Source organism: Herpailurus yagouaroundi, unplaced genomic scaffold (genome assembly GCF_014898765.1).
Source record: "Herpailurus yagouaroundi ecotype Mexico unplaced genomic scaffold, PumYag 184, whole genome shotgun sequence".
In the NCBI taxonomy this organism is placed as follows: domain Eukaryota; kingdom Metazoa; phylum Chordata; class Mammalia; order Carnivora; family Felidae; genus Herpailurus; species Herpailurus yagouaroundi.
In genome coordinates, this window is record NW_024412415.1 from 20,080,648 (window position 1) to 20,108,426 (window position 27,779).

General features: G+C 35.8%; 1 protein-coding gene across 6 annotated transcripts in view; it reads left to right on the top strand.

Annotated features, from left to right (window-relative positions):
• Window positions 1–27,779, top strand: part of UNC13C (unc-13 homolog C) — a 613,180-nt gene that overhangs the window by 400,491 nt on the left and 184,910 nt on the right. The window lies entirely within an intron of this gene.

A 27,779-nucleotide genomic window follows, 5' to 3' on the forward strand; every position in this document is an offset into this window, starting at 1 on the left:
CCCCCCCCATCAACCCTCAGTTTATTCTCCAGTTTTAAAAGTCTCTTATGGTTTGGCTCTCTCCCTTTCTAACTTTTTTTTTCCTTCCCCTCCTCCGTGGTCTTCTGTTAGGTTTCTCAGGATCCACATAAGAGTGAAAACATATGGTATCTGTCTTTCTCTGTATGACTTATTTCACTTAGCATAACACTGTCCAGTTCCATCCACATTGCTACAAAAGGCCATATTTCATTCTTTCTCATTGCCACGTAGTATTCCATTGTGTATATAAACCACAATTTCTTTATCCATTCATCAGTTGATGGACATTTAGGCTCTTTCCATAATTTGGCTATTGTTGAGAGTGCTGCTATAAACATTGGGGTACAAGTGCCCCTATGCATCAGCACTCCTGTATCCCTTGGGTAAATTCCTAGCAGTGCTACTGCTGGGTCATAGGGTAGATCTATTTTTAATTTTTTGAGGAACCTCCACACTGTTTTTCAGAGCAGCTGCACAAGTTTGCATTCCCATCTTTGGGCCTTTTTTAAGACAGAGTAGATTTCCTAAAGATAGGGAGATCAGTACTTGTTTTGTGCCCTTTAGTTGGGATATGCCATTTGGTAAATGAGTATTGAATAAATAGAAACATCTGAGAAATGCTAATGAAAAGTTATATGAAAGATTCTATTTTTAATCAAAGAAATTCTTTACATTCACCAAATATCAGATATCCAGACATGACTAGTAAAAGATGCATCATAAAATCATGGAATTAATTAAAGTTTTCCAGAATTATTTTTAATCATGTACTAAGAAACATATTACAAATTTTTATTTGACTTTTTGAAACTGTATTAGAAGTAATGGAGGAAATACATTTAGTTATGGCACAAATAAATTTTAAATTATGAACTAAACAGTCTACTCACTATAAAAAGGAGTAATGATACAAGGAAAGGAATGTCTTTCTTTTCCTTTATGTTTTTAATGTAGGGGTTTGGAATCAGTTTTTTTTTTCTCCTATGAGACCCTAATCCTAAAAAACCTGAATGCCTTCCTATATTTGTAATCAATGTTTTATGGATGTAATTGTTCAGATTTTGAGGACGTTTTAAAGATTTTTTGTTCACTAAGGATCATTCCATTTTGCTTCTTGTTTAATGTTTCAAGTGAACTTCTAATGAGTGAGATGTGGTCTTGGTGGCCAATGCGTTTGTAAAATTTGGTGAGATTTTCATTCACACCTGTTTCTTGATTTGCACAGGGTGTCATCACATTTAGGCTTCACTAATTATCTCCTTTGTTGGTTAAGGCTAGCACTGTTTCAGAAAGTGATGAGTCCAGACCACCTGGGTCAGGATCATGTGGTCTGCTAGTCAGGTATGCAGATTCTGAGCCTTATCTCAAATCTATGGATTCAAAATCTGAAGTTGGCACACAAGTCTGTAATATAAATAATATACCCTCATGTGCTCTATAGACACTAAAGTTTGAAGGCACAGTCAAATCTGAGACAGATGTTTCAGGCTAAAACAAATTTCAGTTTTATTTTGAAGGCAAAGGTAAGTGAATACATGATATAAAAATATAGGGATATTTTTTGTCATTCAGTGTAATCTAAGGTTACTGATACAAATTTATAGAATGAAGCATTGTTATGACTTTGAAAAAATCATTGTAAGCTTTGGCTCATTCCAATTTTATGACAATTTATAATAATTATAGGCTGAAACTTGAGAATAGGGTTTTATTTTGTATACTAATATAATTCCAGGCATGTATATTGGTTGAATGAATGAAGAAATTAAAGCAAGCCTGTATATGTAGTTGGCTTATGTTCTCTCTGTTCCTACTTTATTATTAATTGATGCACTGGAGTATTTGAGCAATATTTATTCACATTTTTTAATTTATTTTTTTATTTTTTTAATGTTTTTATTTTTGAGAGAGAGAGAGAACATGAGCAGAAGAGGGACAGAGAGAGAGGGAGATACAGAATCTGTAGCAGGCTACAGGCTCTGAACTGTCAGCCCTGAGCCTGATATGGGGCTCGAACCCATGAACAACAACCACCCAGGCACCCTGAGCCACCCAGGCACCCCATATTTATTCACATTTTAAATTTTTATAGGGGTGCCTGGGTGGCTCAGTCAGTTAAGCGTCCGACTTCGTCTCAGGTCATGATCTCACGGTCTGTGAGTTCCAGCCCCACGTCGGGCTCTGTGCTGACAGATCAGAGCCTGGAGCCTGTTTCAGATTCTGTACTTCTCTCTGTCTCTGCCCCTCCCCTGTGTATTCTCTGTTTCTCTCTGTCTCAAAAAGAAATAAACATTAATTTTTTTTTTAATTTATGAAGTGGCTTTCTGAATGCTTATAGAAATTTCACTACTTTATTGAAACAGGAAACCATTAAGCAAAATATTTTCAGATCTTCTGGTGTGGTTCTCTTGCTCCCTTATTAACATATTTTTGAAGTATAACTGAATACAGTAAAACTGCACATGTTTGAAGTATACAGTTTAATAAGTTTTGACATATATGTCTAGCCAAAACACTCTCACCACAATCAAGATAATGAAGCTATCTATCACCCTAATAAGTTTCCATGTGACGTTTGTGACAAAGTAGCAATACTTTGTCTCCTTTTTATTTATGAGTAATTTTCCACTATATTGATGTACCTCAAAATGCTCACCCACCCATTCATTTTTTTAAGATTAGGGTTAGGGTCGCAATTTGAGATTTTTTTCCAGAATAGGTTGCTATGAATATTTGTTTACAAGTCTCTACAGAGACATCATCTTATCTTTATTTTAGGTCATGTGATAGGTATATGTTTAGTATTTCTTAAAGTTGCCAAACTACTTTCCCAAGTGGTTGTACATTGCCAAAACTTAATATGGTTAGAATTTATATTTTAGCCATTCAGATAGGTGTATAGTAGTGTCTCATCGTGGTTTTAATTACACTTTCCTAAATACTGTGCTGACCATCATTTAATGTGCTTAATTGCAATCTATGTATTTTTGATGAAGATCAAAGATTTTTGAAGATGTTCAAAATATTTTTGCCCTTTCCAAATTGGGATGTTTATCTTTTTATTATTGAGTTATAGTGGGTCTTTACACGGAGTAAATAAGGGTCTACTGTCAGGTATAAATGTTGCAATATTTTTTCCTAGTCCTTGGTGACTTTCTTTCTATTTTCTTACTAGTATCTTTTGAAGAAATTTTGAAAAATTTTGATGGGATAGTCCAATTTATAGATTTATCATTTGAGGTTTTTTTGTCCTATTTAAAACATCTTATAACACCCACAGGTCAAGCTGTAATACCACAGTTTTCTTCTAGATGTCTTACATTCAGGTCTATAATTCATTTCAAGTTATTTTTCGTATATGGTATGATATAGAGTTCAAGATTCTTTGGGATTTTCTTTTGTATGCTTATCTTTCCAACTCCAAATGTTGGAGAATTTATCCTTTCTCCATTGAATTAATTTGGCAACTTTGTCCAAGATCAATTAAATATACTTGTGAGAGCCTAATTCTGTACTCCTATTGCATTGGTTTATTGATCCATATATCAGTTTAGTGATGATGAACTTCAGCTTTTGTTTGTCTGGAAAACTCATTCAGTTCTGAAGGACAACATTGCCAAGTAGAGTATTCTTGTTTGGCTGCTGTATTTTTTTTTCCTTTCAGCATTTTGGATATATCGTCTTCCTCCCTTCTGGGATTCAAAGTTTCCTCTGAAAATCCATTGATAGTCTTAGGGGTATCCTCCCTGTATAACAAGCTGTTTCTTTCTTCCTGCTTTTAAAACTCTCTTTTTTTTTTTCCTCTTTGTTTAAATTCTCACTTTGTTCATGCATTGATATCCTGACTTCAGTAAGCATCTTTAAACAATTATTTTGAACTCTGTATTAAGTAAATCACTTGCCACCATTTTATTAAAATCATTTTCTGGTGATTTCTCTTGCTCTTTGTGTGTTTCAAACATTCCCATTTCTTCATTTTTCTTTCACTTTCTGTGTTGGTTTCTGCACATTAGATAAAACAGCAACCAGTCCCAGTCTTGACAGACTGGTCTCATTAGTCACCCCAGCCTGAGCTTCAGGTTGTCTCTCAAATTTTTATGAATGTCCAAGCCACCATCTTTGTTCTTTGTGGTTTCCATAGTTGAGAGTTTGCCAAGACTTGTCAATTTCCCAAAGGGAGGGGATAGCAAATGAAGGCTAATTAGAAGCTAGACCCTCAGGCAACTACTGGGAAAAAAATTTAATTAAGCCCTTTCAGAGAGAAACTGGAAAGTGGACATTTTTGCCTATTCCCTCTGCCCTGAGCCCCAGTGTATAGCCGTGGAGTTGGGGGAGGGGGTGTTCCTGCACCTGTTGTAAAGCTGCTTCTTTGTTTGCTATAGTCCTGCTATAGTCCTGCTTCTTTGTTTGCTATAGTCACTAATGCAAGCCCCGTTAGCTATCAGATATAGGTGATTTGAGGACCCATTCCTCTGGTGGCAGCCGTAACTTGGGGCACCAGTGGTACAGACAAACTCATTTTGGAGAAATACTGGTAATTTGGTCTTGTTGTTATAGCCAGCCAGAGGGATAACATCGGAGAAATGCCCACCAGCTCCACCAAACTCTGGGAAGGATCTCAGCCAACTCCTAGATGCATGCTAAGTTAAAGCTAGACCCCTAGGCTCATAAAATATGCAGTCTAGCCCTTTCCAGGAGAAGACTGGGAGATGGGCATTTTTGTGTTTTCTTTCTGGGCTGAACCTTGAGGGGATATCCACAGGGAGTGCTCACAAGCCCATTAATAACTACTTATTTATTTACTATAATCCTGTGAGTCTTGAAGACATAAGCCCTCATTGGCTTTCAGAGCTAGGTGTTTTGAGGACCCATCCCACAGGTAGGAGTCCTTTGTTTAAAAAAAATTTTTTTAAAGAATTTATTTACTTTTTTTGAGAGAGATAGAGCAAGCTGGGAGGCGCAGAGAGAGAGAGAATCCCAAGCAGGCTCCACACTGACAGCACAGTGCCTGATGTGGGACTCAAACTCATGAACCATGAGATCGAGACCTGAGCCAAAATCTAGAGTAAGGTTTAACCTACCAAGCCACCCAGGAGTGCCATCAGGTGGGAGTCTTAAAAGTTGAACTAGGTATGCATTTCAAACCCTTTGCTTCTTTGGAGAAGATGACAGTTGGGAGTTCCCTCTTGATTATATGGTGCTGTATCACGGGTGCAGTTTATGGCAACACTGCATCTAACCCTTTCCTACCCATTACAAACATGTTTGCTGCAGAAAAGGTAGGTGAAATAGGCAAAATGGATGAAGGGAGTGGAAAGTACAAGCTTCCTGTTTCAGAATGAATAAGTCATAGGAATAAAAGGCATAGCATAGAGAATATAGTCAGTAATATTTTAATAATGTTGTATGGTGATAGATGGTAGCTACACTTGTGAACATAGCATAATATGTAGACATGTTGAATCACTATGTTGTACACCTGAAACTAATGTAACATTGTGTGTCAACTATACTCAAGTAAAAAAATCAAACAATAAAAAATGTAAATTCTTACAAAAGTGTTTATCATTCTAAAAAGTAGAGAGACTATACAATGCAGCCTTGTACCATCACTCACATTCAGGAATAGCAAAGATTTTGTCATATTTTCTTCATATATACATGGAGGTTTTTTTTTCTTTGCTGAGTTATCTTAAGCAAAATGTCAAATATTATATCATTTCATCCCTACATACTTCACTATTCATCCCTAAATGATGGCTATTTTTTTTGCATATCATAATGTCATTGTCACAACTAATAATATTACCAGTAATGCCAATATTACCTAAAAAAAGGCCTTTGGGGGGTGGGGGAATAGGTGGCTTAGTTGGTTTACTGACTCGATTTCAGCTCATATCATAATCTCACAGTTGTGAGATCAAGCCCAATCTCTCTCTCTCTCTCTCTCTCTCTCTCTCTCTCCAATCCCCCACCTCCTGCCTATGCCCCTCTCCCACTCACACACATGTGCTCACTCTCTCTCTAAAAAAATGCCTTTTTATATTTGATTTATTTTCTTCAGGATCCCAGTAAGGCTCACACACTACTTTTGGTAGTTAAGTGGCACAAATCTCTTTTATTCCAGCTCAGCTCCATTCACTTTTTGTTTATCCATGCCACTAATTTTTTACAGAAGCTAGCTGTTCTTTAGAACATTGCAAGTTATGGATCATTGTTATTGCTTTTTTGTTATATTTAGCTTGTTCCTCCATATTTGATACTCCCCATCTTTGAACATTATCAGCTCTAAAAGCTCTTTAATCTTCTGTTTATTTATTTTTTTCAAGGTACCTAACAGGTAACTCTGTGTACTTCATACCCCATCATATCAAGGATCCCATTAAGTCTGGTTGTTTCCCTTTTGGTGATGCTAAGACTTGTCTGTACTGGCAGTCTGATCCCTTCATTCCAAAGTTCTCTGTTGACCTCTCTTCTAATCCTTTTAATTATTTATGATGATTTCAGAATCAACTATTCTAGTAGGACTGTAAAATTGTGGTGTTATAATGTTATTCTTTCAATATTTACTATTTAGAATTTCTCTGTGAAGAACTTGCCTTCATTAACTAGGGCTATACTTACTTGATTACTCTGAAATAGAGTAAGGACAGGGAATATAATGCAAATACTTATTTTTTTCTTTTAGCTTAAAGATTTTTATTCCCATCTTTTATTTCCTGCTCTCTTTATTTTTATCATTTTCCATTAACATTCTCATTTAAATTTAACAAATATATATTGAGTACTCAATATTCATCAGGCACTATGCAAAGTTGGAGCCCCCAAAATTTAATTGGAAAGAGATATGTACAAAACTAAACATTGGTCTTCAATTGGTTAATCAACGTGCCTGCCATGTTAGAAGTCCTGGGATTAAATTCTTTCCCTCATTGTCCCTTGTTGAAATAATCTAATGAGAAAAACTTGGTTTGCTCTTTGTAATTTGACTTTGAGAAATGCAGAGAATGAGACAATTGACAAGGAGAATAGATATTAAAAGGTTACAGGTTTGGTGATATGTGTAGTAAGTGATCTAAAATTAAAAATAAATCAAAATGAGGTATAAGCAGAAGCCAGGAGATAAACATTGCTGAAAGGGAAGGAGGCAGATGTCAGCAAAAGAAGAGAAGGGATACCTGGAAAGAAAAGCAGAAATGATGAGAGTAGCAGAACCATGCTCTTGGTGGATCTCTTGAGTGAAGATCCCATCTGTGGTCACCTATTGCACTCCCCTGACTGCCTTCAACAACTCTGAAGCAGGTGCTTGTCCATGGTTCTACTGGTCATCACTCCATCTGTTAAACTGAGTTCATCTTTCCTGGGGTTTTTGTATAATATGCCAGTGTACGTTATTAGTCTCATTTCTCATTATGAAAATTAGGCTTCTAAAAATTACCTGTTAATTATTGGTAGTTGACTTAGGTCGATGATCTTCATAAGCAAAGTAACATAACCTGTTACGATATGACATGGAACAACACATGTTTTCCAGTGTAGTTGCAGTTACATTGCTGTTGAAGTGTAAAGGAATGCTTCGGCTTGAATTGTCAGAACATGAACAAACGCAAGCAGTCATTTCTGCAGACTAGGGTTTACAGTGGGAAGAATAGTCAGAAAATCCAAAAGTCTGAGCTCAAAGTACCTGACTAAAGGTCCAAAAGGAAACAAGCAATTTTGATAGTTTTTACCCATGGTAATTACAGCCAGTTGAAGTTGTTGTTGTTGTTGTTGTTGTTGTTGTTGTTGTTATTGTTGTGTGTGTTTTTTTAATGTCTCACCTATTTTGGAGAGATAGAAAGAGAAAGACAGAATGAGTGGCGGAGGGGCAGAGACAGAGGGAGACACAGAATCCAAAACAGGCTCCAGGTTCTGAGATGTCAGCACAGAGCCTGATGCAGGCTGGAACTCCTGAACCTCAAGATCATGACCAGAGTCAAAGTCAGATACTTAACCCAATGAGCCACCCAGGCACCCCTGTAGCCAGCTGGAATTTTAAAGCATATCAGGTATTTCTCTGCAAATTTCCAAAATAATACATCTTCTGGAAAAATTAAGAATATTTTTCTAAGACGGGGTACTTGGGGGGCTTGGTTAAGCATCAGATTCTTCATTTCAGCTCAGGTCATGATCTCACAGTTTGTGAGTTTGAGCAGTGGGTCACTTATAGCACAGAGTATGCTTGGGATTCTCCCTCCCCCTCTATCTCTGCCTCTGTCCTGCTCATGCTCTCTCTCCTGTCTCTTTGCGTTTCTCAAAATAAATAAACATCAAAAAAAATTAAGAATATTTTTCTTTTTTAATTTTTTTAACATTTACTTTTGAAAGAGAGAGAGAAAGCGTAAGCAGGGAGGGGCAGGAGAAAGGGAGACACAGAATCCAAAGCAGGCTCCACGCCCTGAACCATCAGCACAGAGCCCGATGTGGGGCTTGAGCTCATGACCTGTGAGATCATGATCTGAGCGAAAGTCAGGTGATTATCTGACTGAGCCACCCAGGTGCCCCTAAATACAATTTTTCTAAGAGCACTATTATACAGCTGCTTACTAAGAATTGTATTACTTTGATCTCTCATGAAGATTTCAATTTTCTACCCCCTTCCTGCACATCATAGAGGAAAGAAAGGTTCATCTTGGATTTCCAGGGTTTATTATGCTTGCCAGATGATTTAGGCACCACTAGATATCTATATGTGCTAAGTACTATCATATAGGGAACTATAGGGAATTAACCGGAGCCAGGCACTATACTAATCATTTTTACAGTTTAATGTTTGAATTAATCCTAAACTCAATTCTAATGACATCAGTACTATTATCGTCCCCAAATTACAGATGATGACACTGAAGCCCACAGAGGATAAGTAACTTTCTAGATCACACATCTAGTAAATGGCAGAACCAGAATGTAAGCACCTCTTTGATTCACAACAGGATGAACTTTAAGGAAAAGATGCTAGGAATAAAATGATGGGCATTAATCCTTCAATCCAACCCAAACATATCTGATGTTTTCATGATTAATCCGGATCTGGTCATGATAAACCTGTAACAATAATGACTCACTGATTCACAAAAAGTTCAAAGTGCAGGATATGCCATTTGGTACCAATTGCAATTGTGTATAAACCAATAAATAATGCATGCAATCTGTTATGTATCAGAGGAAAAATATTAATAAATAGTTTGTACTTAGTGGCATCCTCAGGAGAAATCATGATTTTTTTTTCCCCCTCAGAATTCACTGTTTTAAAGAATTTTACTTCCTGAACAATTGAGATAGGTAAATATGATCAATTTTTCTTTGTTGATTAGGTGCCAGAAATGTCAGAATTGAGGTCCACATTTAATAACTCTATAGAATAAAAAATAACACATTTTTTCAAGTTTATTTATTCTGAGAAAGAGAGAGACAGCATGCACACACGTAAGTGGGGGAGGGGCAGAGAGGGAGAGAATCCCAAGCAGGCTCCGCGCTGCCAGCTTACAGCCCAGTTCATGGCTCAAACCCAGAAACCGTGAGATCATGACCTGACCCAAAGTTGGACACCCAACTGACTGAGCCATCCAGGTGCCCCTAAGAACATACATTTTGGTGGCTCAGTCAATTAAATGTCTGACTTTGGCTTAGGTCATGATCTCACGGTTTGTGAGTTCAGGCCCCACATCAGGCTCTATGCTGGCAGCTCAGAGCCTGGAGCCTTCTTCAAATTCTGTGTCTCCCTCTCTCGCTGCCCCTACCCCACACATGTGCACTCTCTCTCTCTCAAAAAGAAGTAAACACTAAAAGAAAAAGAGCGTATATTTCTATGTCTAATCTAATTTATTTTATAACTTAATTTTTCCTTTAACTTGTCTACTTTCAAGTCAAATCTCATTGTATGTAGTAATTGTGTAAACTATCTTAATAGTTTTGAATGAGATGAATACATAAAAAGTAATAAGTAAAAATAAAAAGGACTATGTTTTAAGTATGCAGAGATAAAGGTGGTTTGAGTGGTTTAGAGATACAATATTTTTGAGTGAGACAGACTGAGTCATGAGAACTTAGAAAAGTTTTGTAACATCTTTCAGACTGATATCCACATTTAAAAATTTGGGAGGGAAAAATTAAGACCTAGCACCAATATCAGGATTCAGGAGATAAGGCATATAAGGTAGTTAGCCCAGGGCATGGCATTGCCTAGATGCTCTACAGTGTGAATTCCCATCTCTTTTCTTCTGCCTCAGTCTCCTTGCCCCACAACTTGAATATGAGAACTTGCTCCCCTTCAGGTCTCTAACCTGGAGTCTTAGGTGTCACTTGAGAAACAATTATCTGAACTCGGTGAATCCCATTTATTACTTCCCCATGCCCATAGCCCAAGGTTGTAGGTGATTCTGACCATCTTCACCTCCTCTGCTGCTGCCAGGTGACATTTTCATTGCCTTACAAAATCTTGAGTTTAATCATTAACCTCGATCCATCTCTGATTTTTATTTTTCATGTTTAAATTAAATATGTATATAAAGATCTGAGTTTAGTAAAATAATGCCTTAGGTTGTAAATGTAAATAAAGAGAAAACAAAAACATGAAAGGGTAATTGGGTTTAAACGACATTGGTGATCTACTTGGTTTTGGTGCAGGAGAGTTTACAAAGGAAAAATTATCACCAAAGGAAAGGTTCAATTAGATGAGTTTGCACTCCGAATATTTAAGCCGGTTTTGATCGCTAACCACAGTGCTATGATATGTTTTAGTTCCTCTTTAATACAGCTTTAACTTGTAAGGCTACTTTATAATTTACTAGTAGAGTCTTGCTTAATCAGGTTCATTCTTCTTGGCTATTCCTTCAAGATAATGGCAGTTAATTGCACTAATGCATGTCAAGTATTCTTTTTTTTTTCAATTTATTTAAATTCAAGTTAGTTAATATACAGTGTAGTATTGGTTTCAGGAGTAGAACCCAGTGATTCATCACTTTATATAATACCCAGTGCTCATCCCAACAAGCGCCCTCTTTAAGGTGGTCGCCCATTTAGCCCATCCCCAACTCAACACCCCTCTAGCAATCCTCAGTTTGTTCTCTGTATTTAGAAGTCTCTTCTCATTTGCCTCCCTCTCTGTTTTTATCTTACTTTTGTTTCCCTTACTCTATGTTCATCTGTTTTGTTTCTTAAATTCCACATATGAGTGAAATTATATGATATTTGTCTTTCTCTGACTTATTTCACTTAGCCTAATACACTTGTTGGTTCCATCCACATTGTTGCAAATGGCAAGATTTTGTTTTTTTGGATCACCGTAAGTAGCATCCCATTGTATATACACCATATGTATTCTTAAATGGAAAACATATTAACAAAAGCTGAATTATTAGGATTTTTTTATAATGTGAAAAGAGCCCAGCAAACTAAATGTCTCTTAAATTATGAAGGTAATAATGAAGTTTCAGTTGTGTTCATGGCATGCAATAACAGAACCATTGCTTACTCATTTGTGACAAAGAATACTTTTTTTCAAAGACAAACTTTGCATATCAAAATAATACTTCACATTTAATGGATTCTAATCATATCTGTTGTGACTAATGAATGAATCCGTATTATCCAATTTGGCAGCAGTAGATTGTTTTTCTTATTTCACTAAGAGATTTGCAGATAATAAATTGGTTTATTAAATTGCTGTGTCTCATGGGATTCAAGATTTAAAGCATTTATGCTTTGTATTAATTGCTACAAATTAAAAACAGGAGACATTCACATAACATTGGAATAGATCAGTTATTTCATCAAACCTCCTTTTAGAAATAATAGACTAAGTTAAGCTGTAACTGCACTTAAAATTAAGAAGTAGAGCTGTACATTAGAGAATTGAATCTGTTTACAGCAAAATCTCACAGATGCAGACAGGTATGAGGAGGGCCAATTGTATTTTTAAAATATGAATAATGAAATATAAAAATATAATGTGTCATCTTCTATATGTGTTTAACTTTCAAATGCATGTAATACTCACGAGCTTAGGAAATGGTTGTGGAAGTGAAAACCTCTTCCATACTGTTTGTTTCATAGTTTGGAATTTGTTTATAATTAGCATTTAAATCGTTAGAGTCCCCTTGTGATTTCTGAAGTTTATGAAACCAGATTACTCCTGTGAGTACATAAAAATTTCCCTCTGCAATCAAGTTCATTGCTATTAATCTTATTAACAACTTTTTTTTTCCTGGAGACTAAAAAGTACAAATTCAAATTTAAACTTCCATTTGGTTTCTATGATAATTTTGTTCACATTAGAAATCAGTGGAACTTAAATAATATTTTCCTTTATATCTCATTTACAGTTAAAATTTCATTACCATCAGCAAACATTTATTGAGTGTTTATGATGAGTCAGTGGTTGTACAAATTATTTACATGTAAAATATCATTTAATCTTCACCACATCCCTAGAAAAAGCCCTAAATTGTACATTTATTATTATCCCCATTTGACAGATGAGGACATTGAGTTTTAGAGATTATGCAATACTCCACTGGGTGAATTAGTCAAGTAGTAGAAGAGAAATCAAATATGTATCTTTTGGATTGTATTGAGGTGTAACCACTACATTTTGTTGTTGTGGATTGTGCAGAGGAAATAGCAAGAGCTGTGTTAAATTGTGGAAAAGAAGGTTCCAGATTGCATAGACTTCTTAGCCAGCCTTAAGAAAGGGCAGAAATTTTCAACTGTGAAGTTTGTTGGAAGAAAACAGCTCTGCCTTTTGAATAATGGTCTGGTACTGGGGATACAGCACAGTAAAGCATAAATAATTTACCAACATGAGAGTATGTAGTTGCATATGTGGACAGAGTGAAAAAAAAGCATTTGGGGGCATATGATTATTTTGTGCCCCCTGGAAATAAAACCTAACCAGCAGTTACTTAGACCTCAATAAAATCTATTAGGAGACATCTGAGATGTCTCTTCTTTCACGCCAACAACAGATTTGCTTCTTCTGTCATATTTTGCTGATAGTTGGGAATTTTTCATCCTTTTTTTTCTCTAGGTAGGTAGGAGCAAAGAAGTTGTTGTAGAAACTATTAGCTTTGCAGATTTTTTCACCAGGTTATATCTTGGCTTCTAGAAGTGTTTATATCATGTTAAATCATGTGGAGAGAATATATAATATACATACACGTGGTATATATACATAAACATATATAAATTAATATATATTATATTTAGAAGATTGTATAATATTGGGTAATGAAGAGATTCTAAATGGAGAGGAATTGTCTTCTAATGCTAAACAAAATTAATCAAAGAAAAAATAAATACTATCAGTTTTGAACTATAAAACAAATGTCAATAAAATTATACTAAGTTAAATCTTATGTTATCAGTAAAATTATAGAATTTTTATAGTAAAAGCACCATTCCTAACAGTAAGCGAGCTATAATGCAGTTTATAGTCATTGTACCCTTTGTCCTTGTCCTTCATAGCTAATTAATTAGTGTTAATTCTGCCTTGAGTACAACAGAGGACTTTAGCAAGAGGTGATATTTGAACTGTGGTTTGAAGGAAGAAGGGGAAGTTATGATCAAATGGAAATTCAGGAGGAAAGAGAATAGATGGAGAAAATGGTCAGAAGATGTGGGATATCACAAATGTTCAGAAATTGTAAGTAATCTTGGCGGGTAGAGCATGGAAAATATTGGAGAGTAGAGATAGAAGTTGGGATGAAATCATCACTGGCCAAGAAAGTAACTTTAAATGAATTGATACTTTTATATGCTAATGAAGTGTAACAAGCAATTGATGATTTTAAAACAGTGGTTTGAAATATTACAGTCTGTGTTCTTGGGGCGCCTGGGTGGCGCAGTCGGTTAAGCATCCGACTTCAGCCAGGTCACGATCTCGCGGTCCGTGAGTTCGAGCCCCGCATCGGGCTCTGGGCTGATGGCTCAGAGCCTGGAGCCTGTTTCCGATTCTGTGTCTCCCTCTCTCTCTGCCCCTCCCCCGTTCATGCTCTGTCTCTCTCTGTCCCAAAAATAAATAAAAAACGTTGAAAAAAAAATTAAAAAAAAAAAAGAAAAAAGAAATATTACAGTCTGTGTTCTTAAAGGTAACTGAGGTGGTAAATGTAGAAGTGTACTGGAAGACGGGGAAATGGAGGCAAATAGATAAACTAGTACAATTCTTGAGGCAAGTGAAGGTTAAGACTTGAATAAGGAATGTGACAGTAGGAATGGGGGTGGGACAGCAGATTTCACTGGTGTATCAAAGGAAGAATCCACAGAATTGTGGAAGGGAAAAGATGCTATAGACTGTGGCAGAGGTTGGTGATGTAGTTTGCTATCTAGATTCAGGACTAAATAGTGTTGTTTTTTTTATTATTATTTAACTAGATTATATATAATAAAAAGCCATAGAGGGGCCCCTGGGTGGCTCAGTGGGTTAAGTGTGATTTTGGCTCTTGATTTCACTCAGGTCATGATCTCATGGTTTGTGAGTTTGAGCTCTGCTTCGGGCTCTGTGTGGAGCCTGCTTCGAGTTCTCTGTCTCCTTCTCTCTCTGCCTCTCCCCTGCTCATGTGCGTGCACTCTCTCTCAAAATAAATGAACTTTGAAAATTAAAAGGAAGAGCCAGAGAAATATTTTGAAATGCACCATAGAGAAGTAGCAAAGTAAAATAAAAAAATACGGACATCAGAAGAACCTGTGTAACTATTAAATAAACAAGCTTTGAGGTTTTGTTTGTTGCTGTTTCTAGCATAGGATATCCATTATCTCCTTAGGTAATGGTAAGTACAACCAAATTTGAAACCAGTATATCATAATACACTGTATAGTAAAACAACTTCTAGAACAGATATCAGAAAATATGTCAGACCTCAAAGATTGTTTTCTGAATAAAAATGGAGCTTAGCAAGGAGTACATCTTGAGATTTAAATTTAAAGAGGGACTGTTGTATAAAATATGAAGCTAATAATTTGAATTATAAATAATTTTAGGCAAAATTAATAGACTAATACAAAAAAGTCAAAATTAGCTATGAAGACATTTTCAATGCTTAGGAATTTTTGTTACTGTCGTAAAAAAAAGAATGAAAAATATGGTTGAGAAGCTAAGTTCTATTTCTGACTCTGCCACTCATTTGTTTCGTGTTTTAGGACATATTTTTAAATCTCTAATGTTCTTGAGTCTAAAATGAATGTAATCAAAGCTAGCTTAGTATCTCTTAGTATAAAAATTTGTTGAATGTCTTCTCTTTATTGGAGAGATCATGAACTTGGGGTAATAGCTTCAGGCTCAAATCCTGACCACCAATCCCTCATTTTTTAAATAAGAATGTGAGAAAAAAAATGTTAATTACATATTTGGTAAAATTCCCATTAATTTTATTTCAAAAGAGAAATAATTAAAAAATTTTTAGGATTACAAAAATAATCTTATTTAGCTTCATAGGATGGTGTAAAGCAGAAAATAAAAGTTGTCATCTTTATGCATCATTTTTGTGAAGATAATAAATGAACATAAGAACCCCCTCACCCAAACCTTACCAATTTTCAATAGCTGGGTGTATTTTTTTCCAACTAATGTTTTCTGCGCATATAAGCATAGGTATTCATTTAATAGTGTTTATTATATGCATATTACATATACAGGCATCAATATATTTTTTACAAAATATGGAATCATATTATGTATACTAATCTGTAATTTGCTTTGTTCACATAACACTACCTGCTAGGCATCTTTTTTGTCTCAGTACAAGCAGATCTGTCTTATTCTTTTTGATAGTTACATAATATTCTGTCATTTCATACAACATCAGGATGATGCATCCCGTAGAGGGGACTCCTGGGGTACAGGACAAAAGGGAATGGGAGTAACACAGATGTGGAATTGCATACGATTTGGAAGCCTGTACAGAGTCATGAGATGACTTTTGAAAAACAGATTCAAACACGTCCTAAGTTTTTTGCCATTGTTTAATGTTTTCTAATCTGAATGTTTTCAATAAAAATTTTTCACTATTTTAATGAAAATTTCATTATTAGAAAGGTTGGACATCTCTTTTCCTAGGTTTAATAAGCTTTTGTGTTTTTCTTTTTAAATTGACCATTCATCCCATTAGCCACTTTTTTCTAATATTCATCTTTTTCCTGTAGATTTGTACGAGTTCCCGTTATATTAATATTATCCCTTTGCTCTTAATACATCTTGCATATATTTTTCTAATGTGTTGTTTTTATTTTAAATGGTTGTTTGGTTGGTTTAAGTTTTGCATCGTTGAGGATTTAATACTAATGATTTAATACTAATGATTAATGAAAAACACAAAGTTTTTCAACAGTGAAAATCAAACTTGACATAGATTGGTTCTACACTTGAGAAAATTCTGAGACAGGTAGTTTTTAGAATTTTTGTTTTGAAGTTATTTCATTGAAGCTTCCAAATTAAATGAAAATATGTTTTAGAAATCACTTTTAGGGTTATTTCATGTGGTAATTATAACCATTAACTGGGGTACACAACTTCTTTCCTCCATTAACTGATATGTTTTCTCTTCATGAATTTCTTATGATGTATGCACATGTTTAGTAGGAAAGTGTGTTGGATATGTGATGACTCTCTCTCCTACAGGCATCAACTGATACACCGAGAGACAAAGACTGAGAATTTGAGAAGCTAGACAAAGAGTTGCAGCTGAAAAACAGAAAGGAGAATAATTGAAATTCAGGCCCTATGAAGTAGCAGGTCGAGGTGAACATCCAAGTCATACATATGGGGCTAGGAAGGGATACATGCTAGGAGTGAGTGTGAATAAAATACAGATCCAGTTTGAGTGAATTCAGTTTGTGAATGGAGAAAGGTCATCTCTCTCAAACCCTAAAATACAGCTGCCAGAAGAAACATGAATCCTTTCTGAAAAATACTAACATCATCCACAGACTTAAATTGTATAGACATCTTTCACAAGCAATGTCTTTCACTCAATCAAAAATAAGCAGGTATTATAAGAGATTAATATAATAGAATTTAGAGACTCATATATTATAATTTTGATTGATATATTAAGAAATTAAATAACACAATGAAAAAATTCAGCTCTGACCTTGAAACTACTGAAAGGATCAGAAAGAAATTCTAGAACTAAAAACTACAACAATGAAATTAATAATAATTTAGACCTAAGGAAAGAATTAGTAAACATGAAGATAGTACAGAAGAAAATAACCACAATGAAGTTCAAGGACACAAAAGATGTAAAATAAAGATGGTTTATAAAAGTTAACTATATGATGGGGTATAAAGTAAATCTCAACAAATTTCATAAGAATGGAATCATTCAAAATGTGCTCTTTGACCTTAGTTTAATTAAGGAGAAAACAGCAACAAAAAGATATTAGGAAATCCAAGTAGCTGAAGTTAAGAAATCAAGATTAGATAAATAACATATGGTTTCACTTACATGTGGAATCTAAAAAAACAAAATGAACAAGCAAAAAGCAGAAACAGGCTTATAAATACAGAGAATAAACTGATGGTTGCCAGAGGGGAGGAGTATGGGGCAATGGGCAAAATTGGTGATAGGGTGTGGGAGGCACAGACTTCCAGTTAGTGAATAAGTCACAGGGATGAAAGGTAAAGTATAGGAAATATAGTCAGTGATACTGGAATAGGGTTGTCTGGTGAACGTTGTGATCCATAGTGACAGTGAGCAGAGCAGAGCATAATGTAGGGAGATACTGAATCATTATGTTGTACACCTGAACATAACATAACATTATGTCAACACTACTTCAATAAAAAAAGATATTAGAACATTAAAATTGCATACATTCCAAAATAGAAAAAAAATCAAAATTAAAAATTTGAAATATTTTGATTGGATTAAAATGAATATATAATATAATATTATTAGGATACAGCTAAATGCAGTTCCTGAAAGAAATTTATACCTTAAATACACATTAGATTGGAAAAAATCTCCCAAATTACTTATTTAAGTATCATTCTTAAGAATTTAAACAAGAAACAATTTATTAAACCTAAAGAAAATGGATGTTAGGAAATAATGAGCAGAAATTGATGAAATAAAAAACACATAGTGATGTAACTACTAACATTAAAATATAAAATATATTTATTACCCCCAAATTTCTTCACACTCCTTTATAGTCAACCCCTCTTTACACCCCAAGTCACTGGCAACCACTCATAAGTTTTCTGTCTCTCTATTTTTGCCTTTTCGATAATGTATTGGAATCATGGTATGTAGGCCTTTGACTATAGCTTTTCTCATTGAACATAATTCAGTTGGTACTCATGTGCATTGTTACATGTATTGGTACTTTATTCCTTTTTATTGCTTAAAAAATTTCATTCTGTGAATCTGTCTCCATTGATTTATCCTTTCATTAGTTGAAGGACATTGATGTTGCAGTTTTAGGTGATTAAGAATTAAGCAATATATACAGCTTTTGTTGCAAATATAGTTGCATTTCTCTTTGATAAATACCTAGAAGGAGACTATTAGTTAAAAATATATCTACCTTTATAAGAAATTGCCAAATTGTTTTCCAATCTGATTCTAACATTTTGTCAGCCAAAATGTATCCACACTCTAGCTCCTCTACAACGTTGCTAGCCTTTGGTATTGTCAGCTTTTGTTCTGTTTCTTTTGTTTTCAAGCTGTTCTAGTAGACATATAGTGGTATCACATTATAGTTTTAATTTGAAAGTACCTAAAGGCTAATGTTGAGCACATTGTCATGTGCTTATTTTTCATCTAATTACCTTCCTTGCTGAAGTGTCTTTGAAATCCTTTGCCCATTTTTTAAAATTATTGATATTAGAGACTAATTTATATATTCTGGGTAAAATTCCTTTATCATATATGTGTCTTGCAAACTGTTTTCTCCTATATTGTTGCATATCTTTTTATTTTCTCAACAGTACCTTCTAAAAAACAAATTTTAATTTTCATGAAGTCTAATTTATGAGTATGCTTTGAATTTTTTGCCTCACATCTAAGCAACCAGCCTAATGCAAACTCACAAAGATTTTTTACTATTTCTTTTAGAAGTTTTATAGTTTAAGGTTTTATATTTAGGTAGGTATATTTATATTTAGGTAGGTGGTCCATTTTGAGGTAATTTTTTATATGTTGTGAAGTATGGGTCGAGGTCTCTTTATTTTTTTGCATATGGATATCCAGTTACCCTAGCACAACTTGTTGACGCTACCCTTTCCCTATTTAATTACCATAATATCTTACTGAAAATTAATTAACCTTGTATTTGAAGATGGACTGTCTTAATTACTATATTTCATTGTAAGCTGTGAAGACATGGAGATGTAAATGTTCTGGGTTTTTTTAAATTATTTTTTAATATGAAATTTATTGTCAAATCGGTTTCCATACAACACCCAGTGCTCATCCCAACAGGTGCCCTCCTCAATGCCCATCACTGACCTTCCCCTCCCTCCTACCCCCCATCAACCCTTAGTTTATTCTCATTTTTTAAGAGTCTCTTATGGTTTGGCTCCCTCCCTCTCTAACTTTTTTTACCGCCTTTCCCTCCCCCATGGTCTTCTGTTAAGTTTCTCAGGATCCACATAAGAGTGAAAACCTAAGGTATCTGTCTTTCTCTGTATAACTTACTTCACTTAGCATAACACTGTCCAGTTCCACCCATGTTGCTACAAAAGGCCATATTTCATTCTTATTGCCACGTAGTATTCCATTGTGTATATAAACCACAATTTCTTTATCCATTCCTCAGTTGATGGACATTTAGGTTCTTTCCATAATTTGGCTATTGTTAAAAGTGCCGTTGTAAACATTGGGGTACAAATGCCCCCATGCATCAGCACTTCTGTTTCCCTTGGGTAAATTCCTAGCAGTGCTATTGCTGGGTCATAGGGTAGAGCTATTTTTAATTTTTTGAGGAACCTCCACACTGTTTTCCAGAGCGGCTGCACCAGTTTGCATTCCCATCAACAGTGCAAGAGGGTTCCCGTTTCTCCATATCCTCTCCAGCATCTATAGTTTCCTGATTTGTTCATTTTAGCCACTCTGACTGGCGTGAGGTGGTATCTCAGTGTGGTTTTGATTTGTATTTCCCTGATGAGGAGCGACGTTGAGCATCTTTTCATGTGCCTGTTGGCCATCTGGATGTCTTCTTTAGAGAAGTGTCTATTCATGTTTTCTGCCCATTTCTTCACTGGATTCTTTGTTTTTCGGGTGTGGAGTTTGGTGAGCTCTTTATAGATTTTGGATACTAGCCCTTTGTCCGATATGTCATTTCCAAATATCTTTTCCCATTCCGTTGGTTGCCTTTTAGTTTTGTTGATTGTTTCCTTTGCAGTGCAGAAGCTTTTTATCTTGAGGAGGTCCCAATAGTTCACTTTTGCTTTTAATTCCCTGGCCTTTGGGGATGTGTCAAGTAAGAAATTGGTGCAGCTGAATCAGAGAGGTTTTTTTCTTCTTTCTCCTCTAGAGTTTTGGTGGTTTCCTGTCTCACATTCGGATCCTTTATCCATTTTTGAGTTTATTTTTGTGAATGGTATAAGAAAGTCGTCTAGTTTCATACTTCTGCATGTTGCTGTCCAGTTCTCCCACCACCATTTGTTAAAGAGTCTCTTTTTTCCATTGGATATTCTTTCCTGCTTTGTCAAAGATTAGTTGACCATACACCTGTGGGTCCAATTCTGGAGTCTCTATTCTATTCCATTGGTCTTTGTGTCTGTTTTTGTGCCAATACCATGCTGTCTTGATGATGACAGCTTTGTAGTAGAGGCTAAAATCTGGGATCGTGATGCCTCCCACTTTGGTCTTCTTCTTTGATATTACTTTGGCTATTCGGGATCTTTTGTGGTTCCATACAAATTTTAGGATTGCTTGTTCTAGTTTCGAGAAGAATGCTGGTGCAATTTTGATTGGGATTGCATTGAATGCATAGATTGCTTTGGGTAGTATTGACATTTTAAAAATATTTATTCTTCCAATCCATGAGCATGGAATGTTTTTCTATTTCTTTGTATTTTCTTCAATTTCTTTCATAAGCTTCCTATAGTTTTCAGTATACAGATCTCTTAGATCTTTGGTTAGGTTTATTCCTAGGTATTTTATGATTCTTGGTGCAATTGTGAATGGGACCAGTTTCTTTATTTGTCTTTCTGTTACTTCATTATTAGTCTATAAGAATGCAACTGATTTCTGTACATTGATTTTGTATCCTGCGACTTTGCTGAATTCATGTATCAGTTCTAGCAGACTTTTGGTGGACTCTATCAGGTTTTCCATGTATAATATCATGCCATCTGCAAAAAGTGAAAGCTTGACTTCATCTTTGCCAACTTTGATGCCTTTGATTTCCTTTTGTTGTCTGATTGCTGTTGCTAGAACTTCCAACCCTATATTAAACAACAGCGGTGAGAGTGGACATCCCTGTCATGTTCCTGATCTCAGGGGGAAAGCTCTCAGTTTTTCCCCATTGAGGATGATGTTAGCTGTGGGCTTTTCATAAATGGTTTTTATGATGTTTAAGTATGTTCCTTCTGTCCCGACTTTCTCGAGGGTTTTTATTAAGAAAGGATGCTGAATTTTGTCAATACTTTTTCTGTATCCATTGACAGGATCATATGGTTCTTTTCTTTTATTAATGTGATGTATCACATTGATTGCTTTGCAAATGTCGAACCAGCCCTTTAGCCCAGGAATGAATCCCACTTGATCATGGTGAATAATTCTTTTTATATGCTATTGAATTTAATTTGCTAGTATATTGTTGAGAATTTTTGCAGGCATATTCATCAGAGATATTGGCCTGTAGTTCTGGTTTTTTTTGGGGGGGTCTATGGTTTGGGAATCAAAGTAATGCTGGCTTTATAGAATGAGTCTGGAAGTTTTCCTTCCCTTTCTATTTTTTGGAACAGCTTGAGGATAGGTATTATGTCTGCTTTAAATGTCTCATAGAATTCCCCAGGGAAGCCATCTGGCCCTGGACTCTTATTTTTTGGGAGATTTTTGATAACTGATTCAATTTCTTTGCTGGTTATGGGTCTGTTCAAGTTTTCTATTTCTTCCTGTTTGAGTTTTAGAAGTGTGTGGGAGCTTAGGAATTTGTCCATTTCTTCCAGGTTGTCCAGTTTGTTGGCATATAATTTTTCATAGTATTCCCTGATAATTGCTTGTATTTCTGAGGGATTGGTTGTAATAAGTCCATTTTCATTCATGATTTTATCTATTTGGGTCATCTCCCTTTTCTTTTTGAGAAGCCTGGCTAGAGGTTTATCAATTTTGTTTATTTTTTTTCAAAAAACCAACTCTTGGTTTCATTGATCTGCTCTACAGTTTTTTTAGATTCTATATTGTTTCTTTCTGCTCTTATCTTTATTATTTCTCTTCTTCTGCTGGGTTTGGGGTGTCTTTGCTGTTCTGCTTCTATTTCCTTTAGGTGTGCTGTTAGATTTTGTATTTGGATTTTTCTTGTTTCTTGAGATAGGCCTGGATTGCAATGTATTTTCCTCTCAGGACTGCCTTCGCTGCATCCCAAAGTGTTTGGATCATTGTATTTTCATTTTCATTTGTTTCCATATATTTTTTTAATTTCTTCTCTAATTGTCTGGTTGACCCATTCCTTCTTTAGTAGGGTGTTCTTTAATCTCCATGCTTTTGGAGGTTTTCCAGACTTTTTCCTGTGGTTGATTTCAAGTTTCATAGCATTGTGGTCTGAAAGTGTGCATGGTATGATCTCACTTCTTTTACACTTATGAAGGGCTGTTTTGTGACCCAGTATGTGATCTCTCTTGGAGAATGTTCCATGTGCACTCGAGGAGAAAGTATATTCTGTTGCTTTGGGATGCAGAGTTCTAAATATATCTGTCAAGTCCATCTGATCCAATGTATCATTCAGGGCCCTTGTTTATTGATCCTTTGTCTAGATGATCTATCTATTGTTGTAAGTGGGGTGTTAAAGTCCCCTGCAATTACCACATTCTTTTCAATAAGGTTGCTTGTGTTTATGAGTAATTGTTTTATATATTTGGGCGCTCCGGTATTCGGCGCATAGACATTTATAATTGTTAGCTCTTCCTGATGGATAGACCCTGTAATTATTATATAATGCCCTTCTTCATCTCTTGTTACAGCTTTTAATTTAAAGTCTAGTTTGTCTGATATAAGTATGGCTACTCCAGCTTTCTTTTGACTTCCAGGAGCATGATAGATAGTTCTCCATCCCCTCACTTTGAATCTAAAGGTGTCCTCGGGTCTAAAATGAGTCTCTGTAGACAACAAATAGATGGGTCTTGTTTTTTTTTTTTTTTTTTTTTTTTCCATTCTGGTACCCTGTATCTTTTGGTTGGAGCATTTAGTCCCTTTACATTCAGTGTTATTATAGAAAGATATTGGTTTAGAGTCATTGTGAAGTCTGTAGGTTTCATGCTTGTAGTGATGTCTCTGGTACTTTGTGGGACTTGCCACATTTCACTCACAGAATCCCCCTTAGGATCTCTTGCAGGGCTGGTTTAGTGGTGACGAATTCCTTCAGTTTTTGTTTGTTTGGGAAGACCTGTATCTCTCCTTCTATTCTGAATGACAGACTTGCTGGGTAAAGGATACTCGGCTGCATATTTTTTCTGTTCATCAGATTGAAGATTTCCTGCCATTGCTTTTTGGCCTACCAAGTTTCAGTAGATAGGTCTGCTACCGCTTTTATGTGTCTACCTTTGTAAGTTAGGGTTTTTTATCCCTAGCTGCTTTCAGAATTTTCTCTTTATCCCTGTATTTTGCCAGTTTCACTATGACATGTCATGCAGAAGATTGATTCAAGTTATGTCTGAAGGGAGTTCTCTGTGCCTCTTGGGTTTCAATGCCTTTTTTTCCCCCAAATCAGGGAAGTTCTCAGCTATGATTTATTTAAGTACACCTTCAGCCCCTTTCTCTCTCTTCTTCTTCTTCTGGAATTCCTATGATACAGATATTGTTCCCTTTGATTGCATCACTTAGTTCTCTAATTCTCCCCTTATACTCCTGCATTTTTTTATCTCTCTTTTTCTCAGCTTCCTCTTTTTCCATAATTTTATCTTCTAATTCACCTATTCTCTCCTCTGCCTCTTCAATCCGTGGTGTGGCTGCCTCTGTTTTATTTTGCTCCTCATTTATAGCATTTTTTAGCTCCTCGTGATTATTTCTTAGTCCCTTGATCTCTGTAGCAGTAGATTCTCTGATGTCCTGTATGCTTTTTTCAAGCCCAGTGTTTAATTTTATGACTATTATTCTAAATCCTTCTTCTGTTATATTGCTTAAATCATTTTAGATCAATTTGTTAGCTGTTGATATTTCCTGGAGTTTCTTTTGAGGACAATTCTTCCTTTTTATCATTTTGGTAGTCCCTGCAGTAGCTCCAAACTGCAGGGCACTTCCCCTGTGTTGTCTGGAGTAACTTGTGTTGGTGGGCACGGCTGCAGTCAGACCTGAAATCTACCCCCAGCCCACCACTGGGGCCACAGTCAGACTGGTGTGTACCTTATCTTCCCCTTTCTCAGAGGCAGGACTCACTGTGGAATGGGTTGGCCCCTGTCTGGGCTACTTGCACACTGCCAGGCTTGTGGTGCTGCTTCTATGGGATCTGGCATATTAGCCGGGGTGGATGCACAAGGTGCACAGGGGTGGGAGGGGCAGGCTTAGCTGGCTTTGCTGTATGCAGTCCCCTGCAGGAGGAGCCCTACAGCACCCAGAGGGAAGCAGGCCCATCAGAGGGATGGATCCACAGAAGCACAGCGTTGGGCGTTTGTGCGGTGCAAGCAAGCTCGGTGAGGGGAACTGGTTCCCTTTGGAATTTTGGCTAGGGGATGGGAGAGGGAAATGGTGCTTGCCAGTGCCTTTGTTCTCCACTGAGCTGAGCTCTGCCTTCCAAGACTCAACACCTCTCCCTCCTGGTGTCCTCTTGCTCTCCCCGCACTCCGAGAGCAGAGGTGTTGACTTTTAACATTCCAGATGTTAAGTCCCTCTGGCTGTCAGAACTCACGCAGTCCAGCCCCTCCGCTTTTGCCAGCCAGACTTTTGGGGCTCTGCCTTGCCAGGAGGGCTGCCCCTCCATTGCCCCAGTTCCCTCCCACCAGTCCGTGTAGCACGCACTGCCTCTCCACCCTTCCTACCCTCTTCCATGGGCCTCTTGTCTATGCTTGGCTCCAGGGAGTCCCTTCAGCTAGTCTTCTGGCAGTTTTCTGGGTTGTTTAGGCGGATGTGGGTGGAATCAAAGCGATCAGCAGGACGAGGTGAGCCCAGCGTCCTCCTATGCCACCATCTTCCTAATCCTATCTCCCAAAGGCTTTTGTCTTGAAATCTATATTATTTTTTGTTCTTCTTAGTCTTTTGCTTTACCAAGTAAATTTTACAGTCACTTTGTCAGTTTCCACACAAAAAAAAATCCTGCTGGAATTCTCATTGAGATTCATTGAATCTATAAATCAATTTGGAAAAAAATGACATTCTAACAATATCTAGTATATCCATCCTTATATTTAGGTATTATTATCCATCCTTATATTTAGGTATTATTAAATTATTATTAAATTTCTCCATTTAGGTATTATTTGGTGTCTCTCCTCAGTACTTTGTAGTTTTCTTCTTATAAATTCTGTACATATGTTTTTACATTTATACCTAAGTATTTGATAAATTTTTCTGCTATTTTGAATGATGCCATTATTTTAATTTCAATTTCCAGTGATTCATTGCTAGTATATAGAAATAATTTTGTGTATTGACTTTACATTCCGTGACCCTCAGAACCAAATTAGTAGCTTTTTTCTAGGTTATTTTTAGGATTCTTCACATAGATTATCATGTGTCTGCCCTAGAATTTTATTTCTTCCTTTGCTACATGTCTATGTTCCTCTTGTCTTATTTCTTTTTCTTGCCTTTTTCATTCTTTAGGAACACTAGTATAATGTTTAATAGAAGTAGTGAATGTAAATATCACTGCTTTGATTCTGATCTTAGCTTGAGACTATTAACTAAAATGTTAGTTGTAAGTTTTTGCAGATTCTCTTTATAAGGTTGAGTTCCCTCTACTTTCTAATTTTCAGAGCTTTTGTTTATTTATCATCAATGAATGTTGAGCTTTGTCAGATACTTTTTCTGGATCTATTGAGATAATAAGTTTTTCTCTTTAGTCTGTTGATATAATAAACTACATTGATTCATTTTTTAATGTAGAACTGACATTGCATTTTGGACATTAACTTCTCTCAATCATGATGTATTACCCTTTTTATATATTGAAGGATTGAATTTGCCATTTTTTACTGAGAATTTTGCAAGTATTTTTGTGAGAGATATTATTTGTTAGTTTTCTTTTTGTATTACGTCTTTTTTTAAATATCAGAACACTATAAAGTGAATTAATATGTTCTTTGTTCTTGATTCAAAAAATTAATTTCCTCCTTTTATGAGTTGAAAGCATTCTCATTATGTCATATTACCTACAATTTTGTTAGTGCATAATTGTTACATAAAAATTAATATGCCACAAATTGTGATGTTAGTAGCTATCCACGAATAAAAACTGTTGAAATAAATTACTCACCCAAAGTTATTTTTATATCAATAGAGTAAAATTTAATATTGAAAACTAATTTGTATACATTTAGGTTATATATTTTTTTTATCATAGAATGTGTTCTGAGTTTACTTGATAAATGTACAGATTCTGCATGTTAGTTTTAAAATATCAATTGACATTATTAGGCAAATTGATAGATGGCAGTCGGTAAGGAATATGTGATGAAACATGCCTACTTTTGGTGGCAAGTGGGGCTAGAATAGTCTTATGTAGTGTCAGTGTTGGTGGTGGTGTTTTTCTTATTTGAGGTCATATTGAGGTCATATTAACTTAGATAACACTTTCTATCCCATTCAGGAGTGTTACTCTGTTTTGATTTAAACTCAAAAATATAGGTGAATGTGAGAGCTATTTTTGTTCCTTAACATATTTTTTTGTCTCTTAGTATATATTATTTTTATATGCGTGTATATATTAAATATTTGTGAGAAGGGGCGCCTGGGTGGCGCAGTCGGTTAAGCGTCCGACTTCAGCCAGGTCACGATCTCGCGGTCCGGGAGTTCGAGCCCCGCGTCGGGCTCTGGGCGGATGGCTCGGAGCCTGGAGCCTGTTTCCGATTCTGTGTCTCCCTCTCTCTCTGCCCCTCCCCCGTTCATGCTCTGTCTCTGTCTGTCCCATAAATAAATAAAAAAGTTGAAAAAAAATTAAAAAAAAATAAATATTTGTGAGAAAAGAAAGTACTTTCAGTCTTAACATATTGGCATGTGGTGTTTTCAGTATAATGAAAAGACTTGGTCATTATCTTCGTTGGGCTTATATTACTAGGAGCTTTATCATAAGATTGAAAACCCATCCAAACAGAATGGGTATTTAGCAGCCATAGTAATCTTAGTCCTAAAGTCTATTTGACCTAAAACACAGAGTTGCTTGGAAATTCTAGAGTCCTGATTAATGGGTTCACAGTGGGCCATTTTACAAGAAGTGAGGAGCCTTTCTGGAGATAATTTATTTTAAGCAAATAGAGAGTGGAAGCACTCAAGCTTGCTTTAAGGAAAATGGCTAACAGATTAATGCAAGGTGTTGTTTTGTTGTTATGCAGTACCAGGGACTCAGAATCATATGCCCTATCTTCAGAATTGAATTATATGAAAATAGAGTGCTTGCCCAAACTA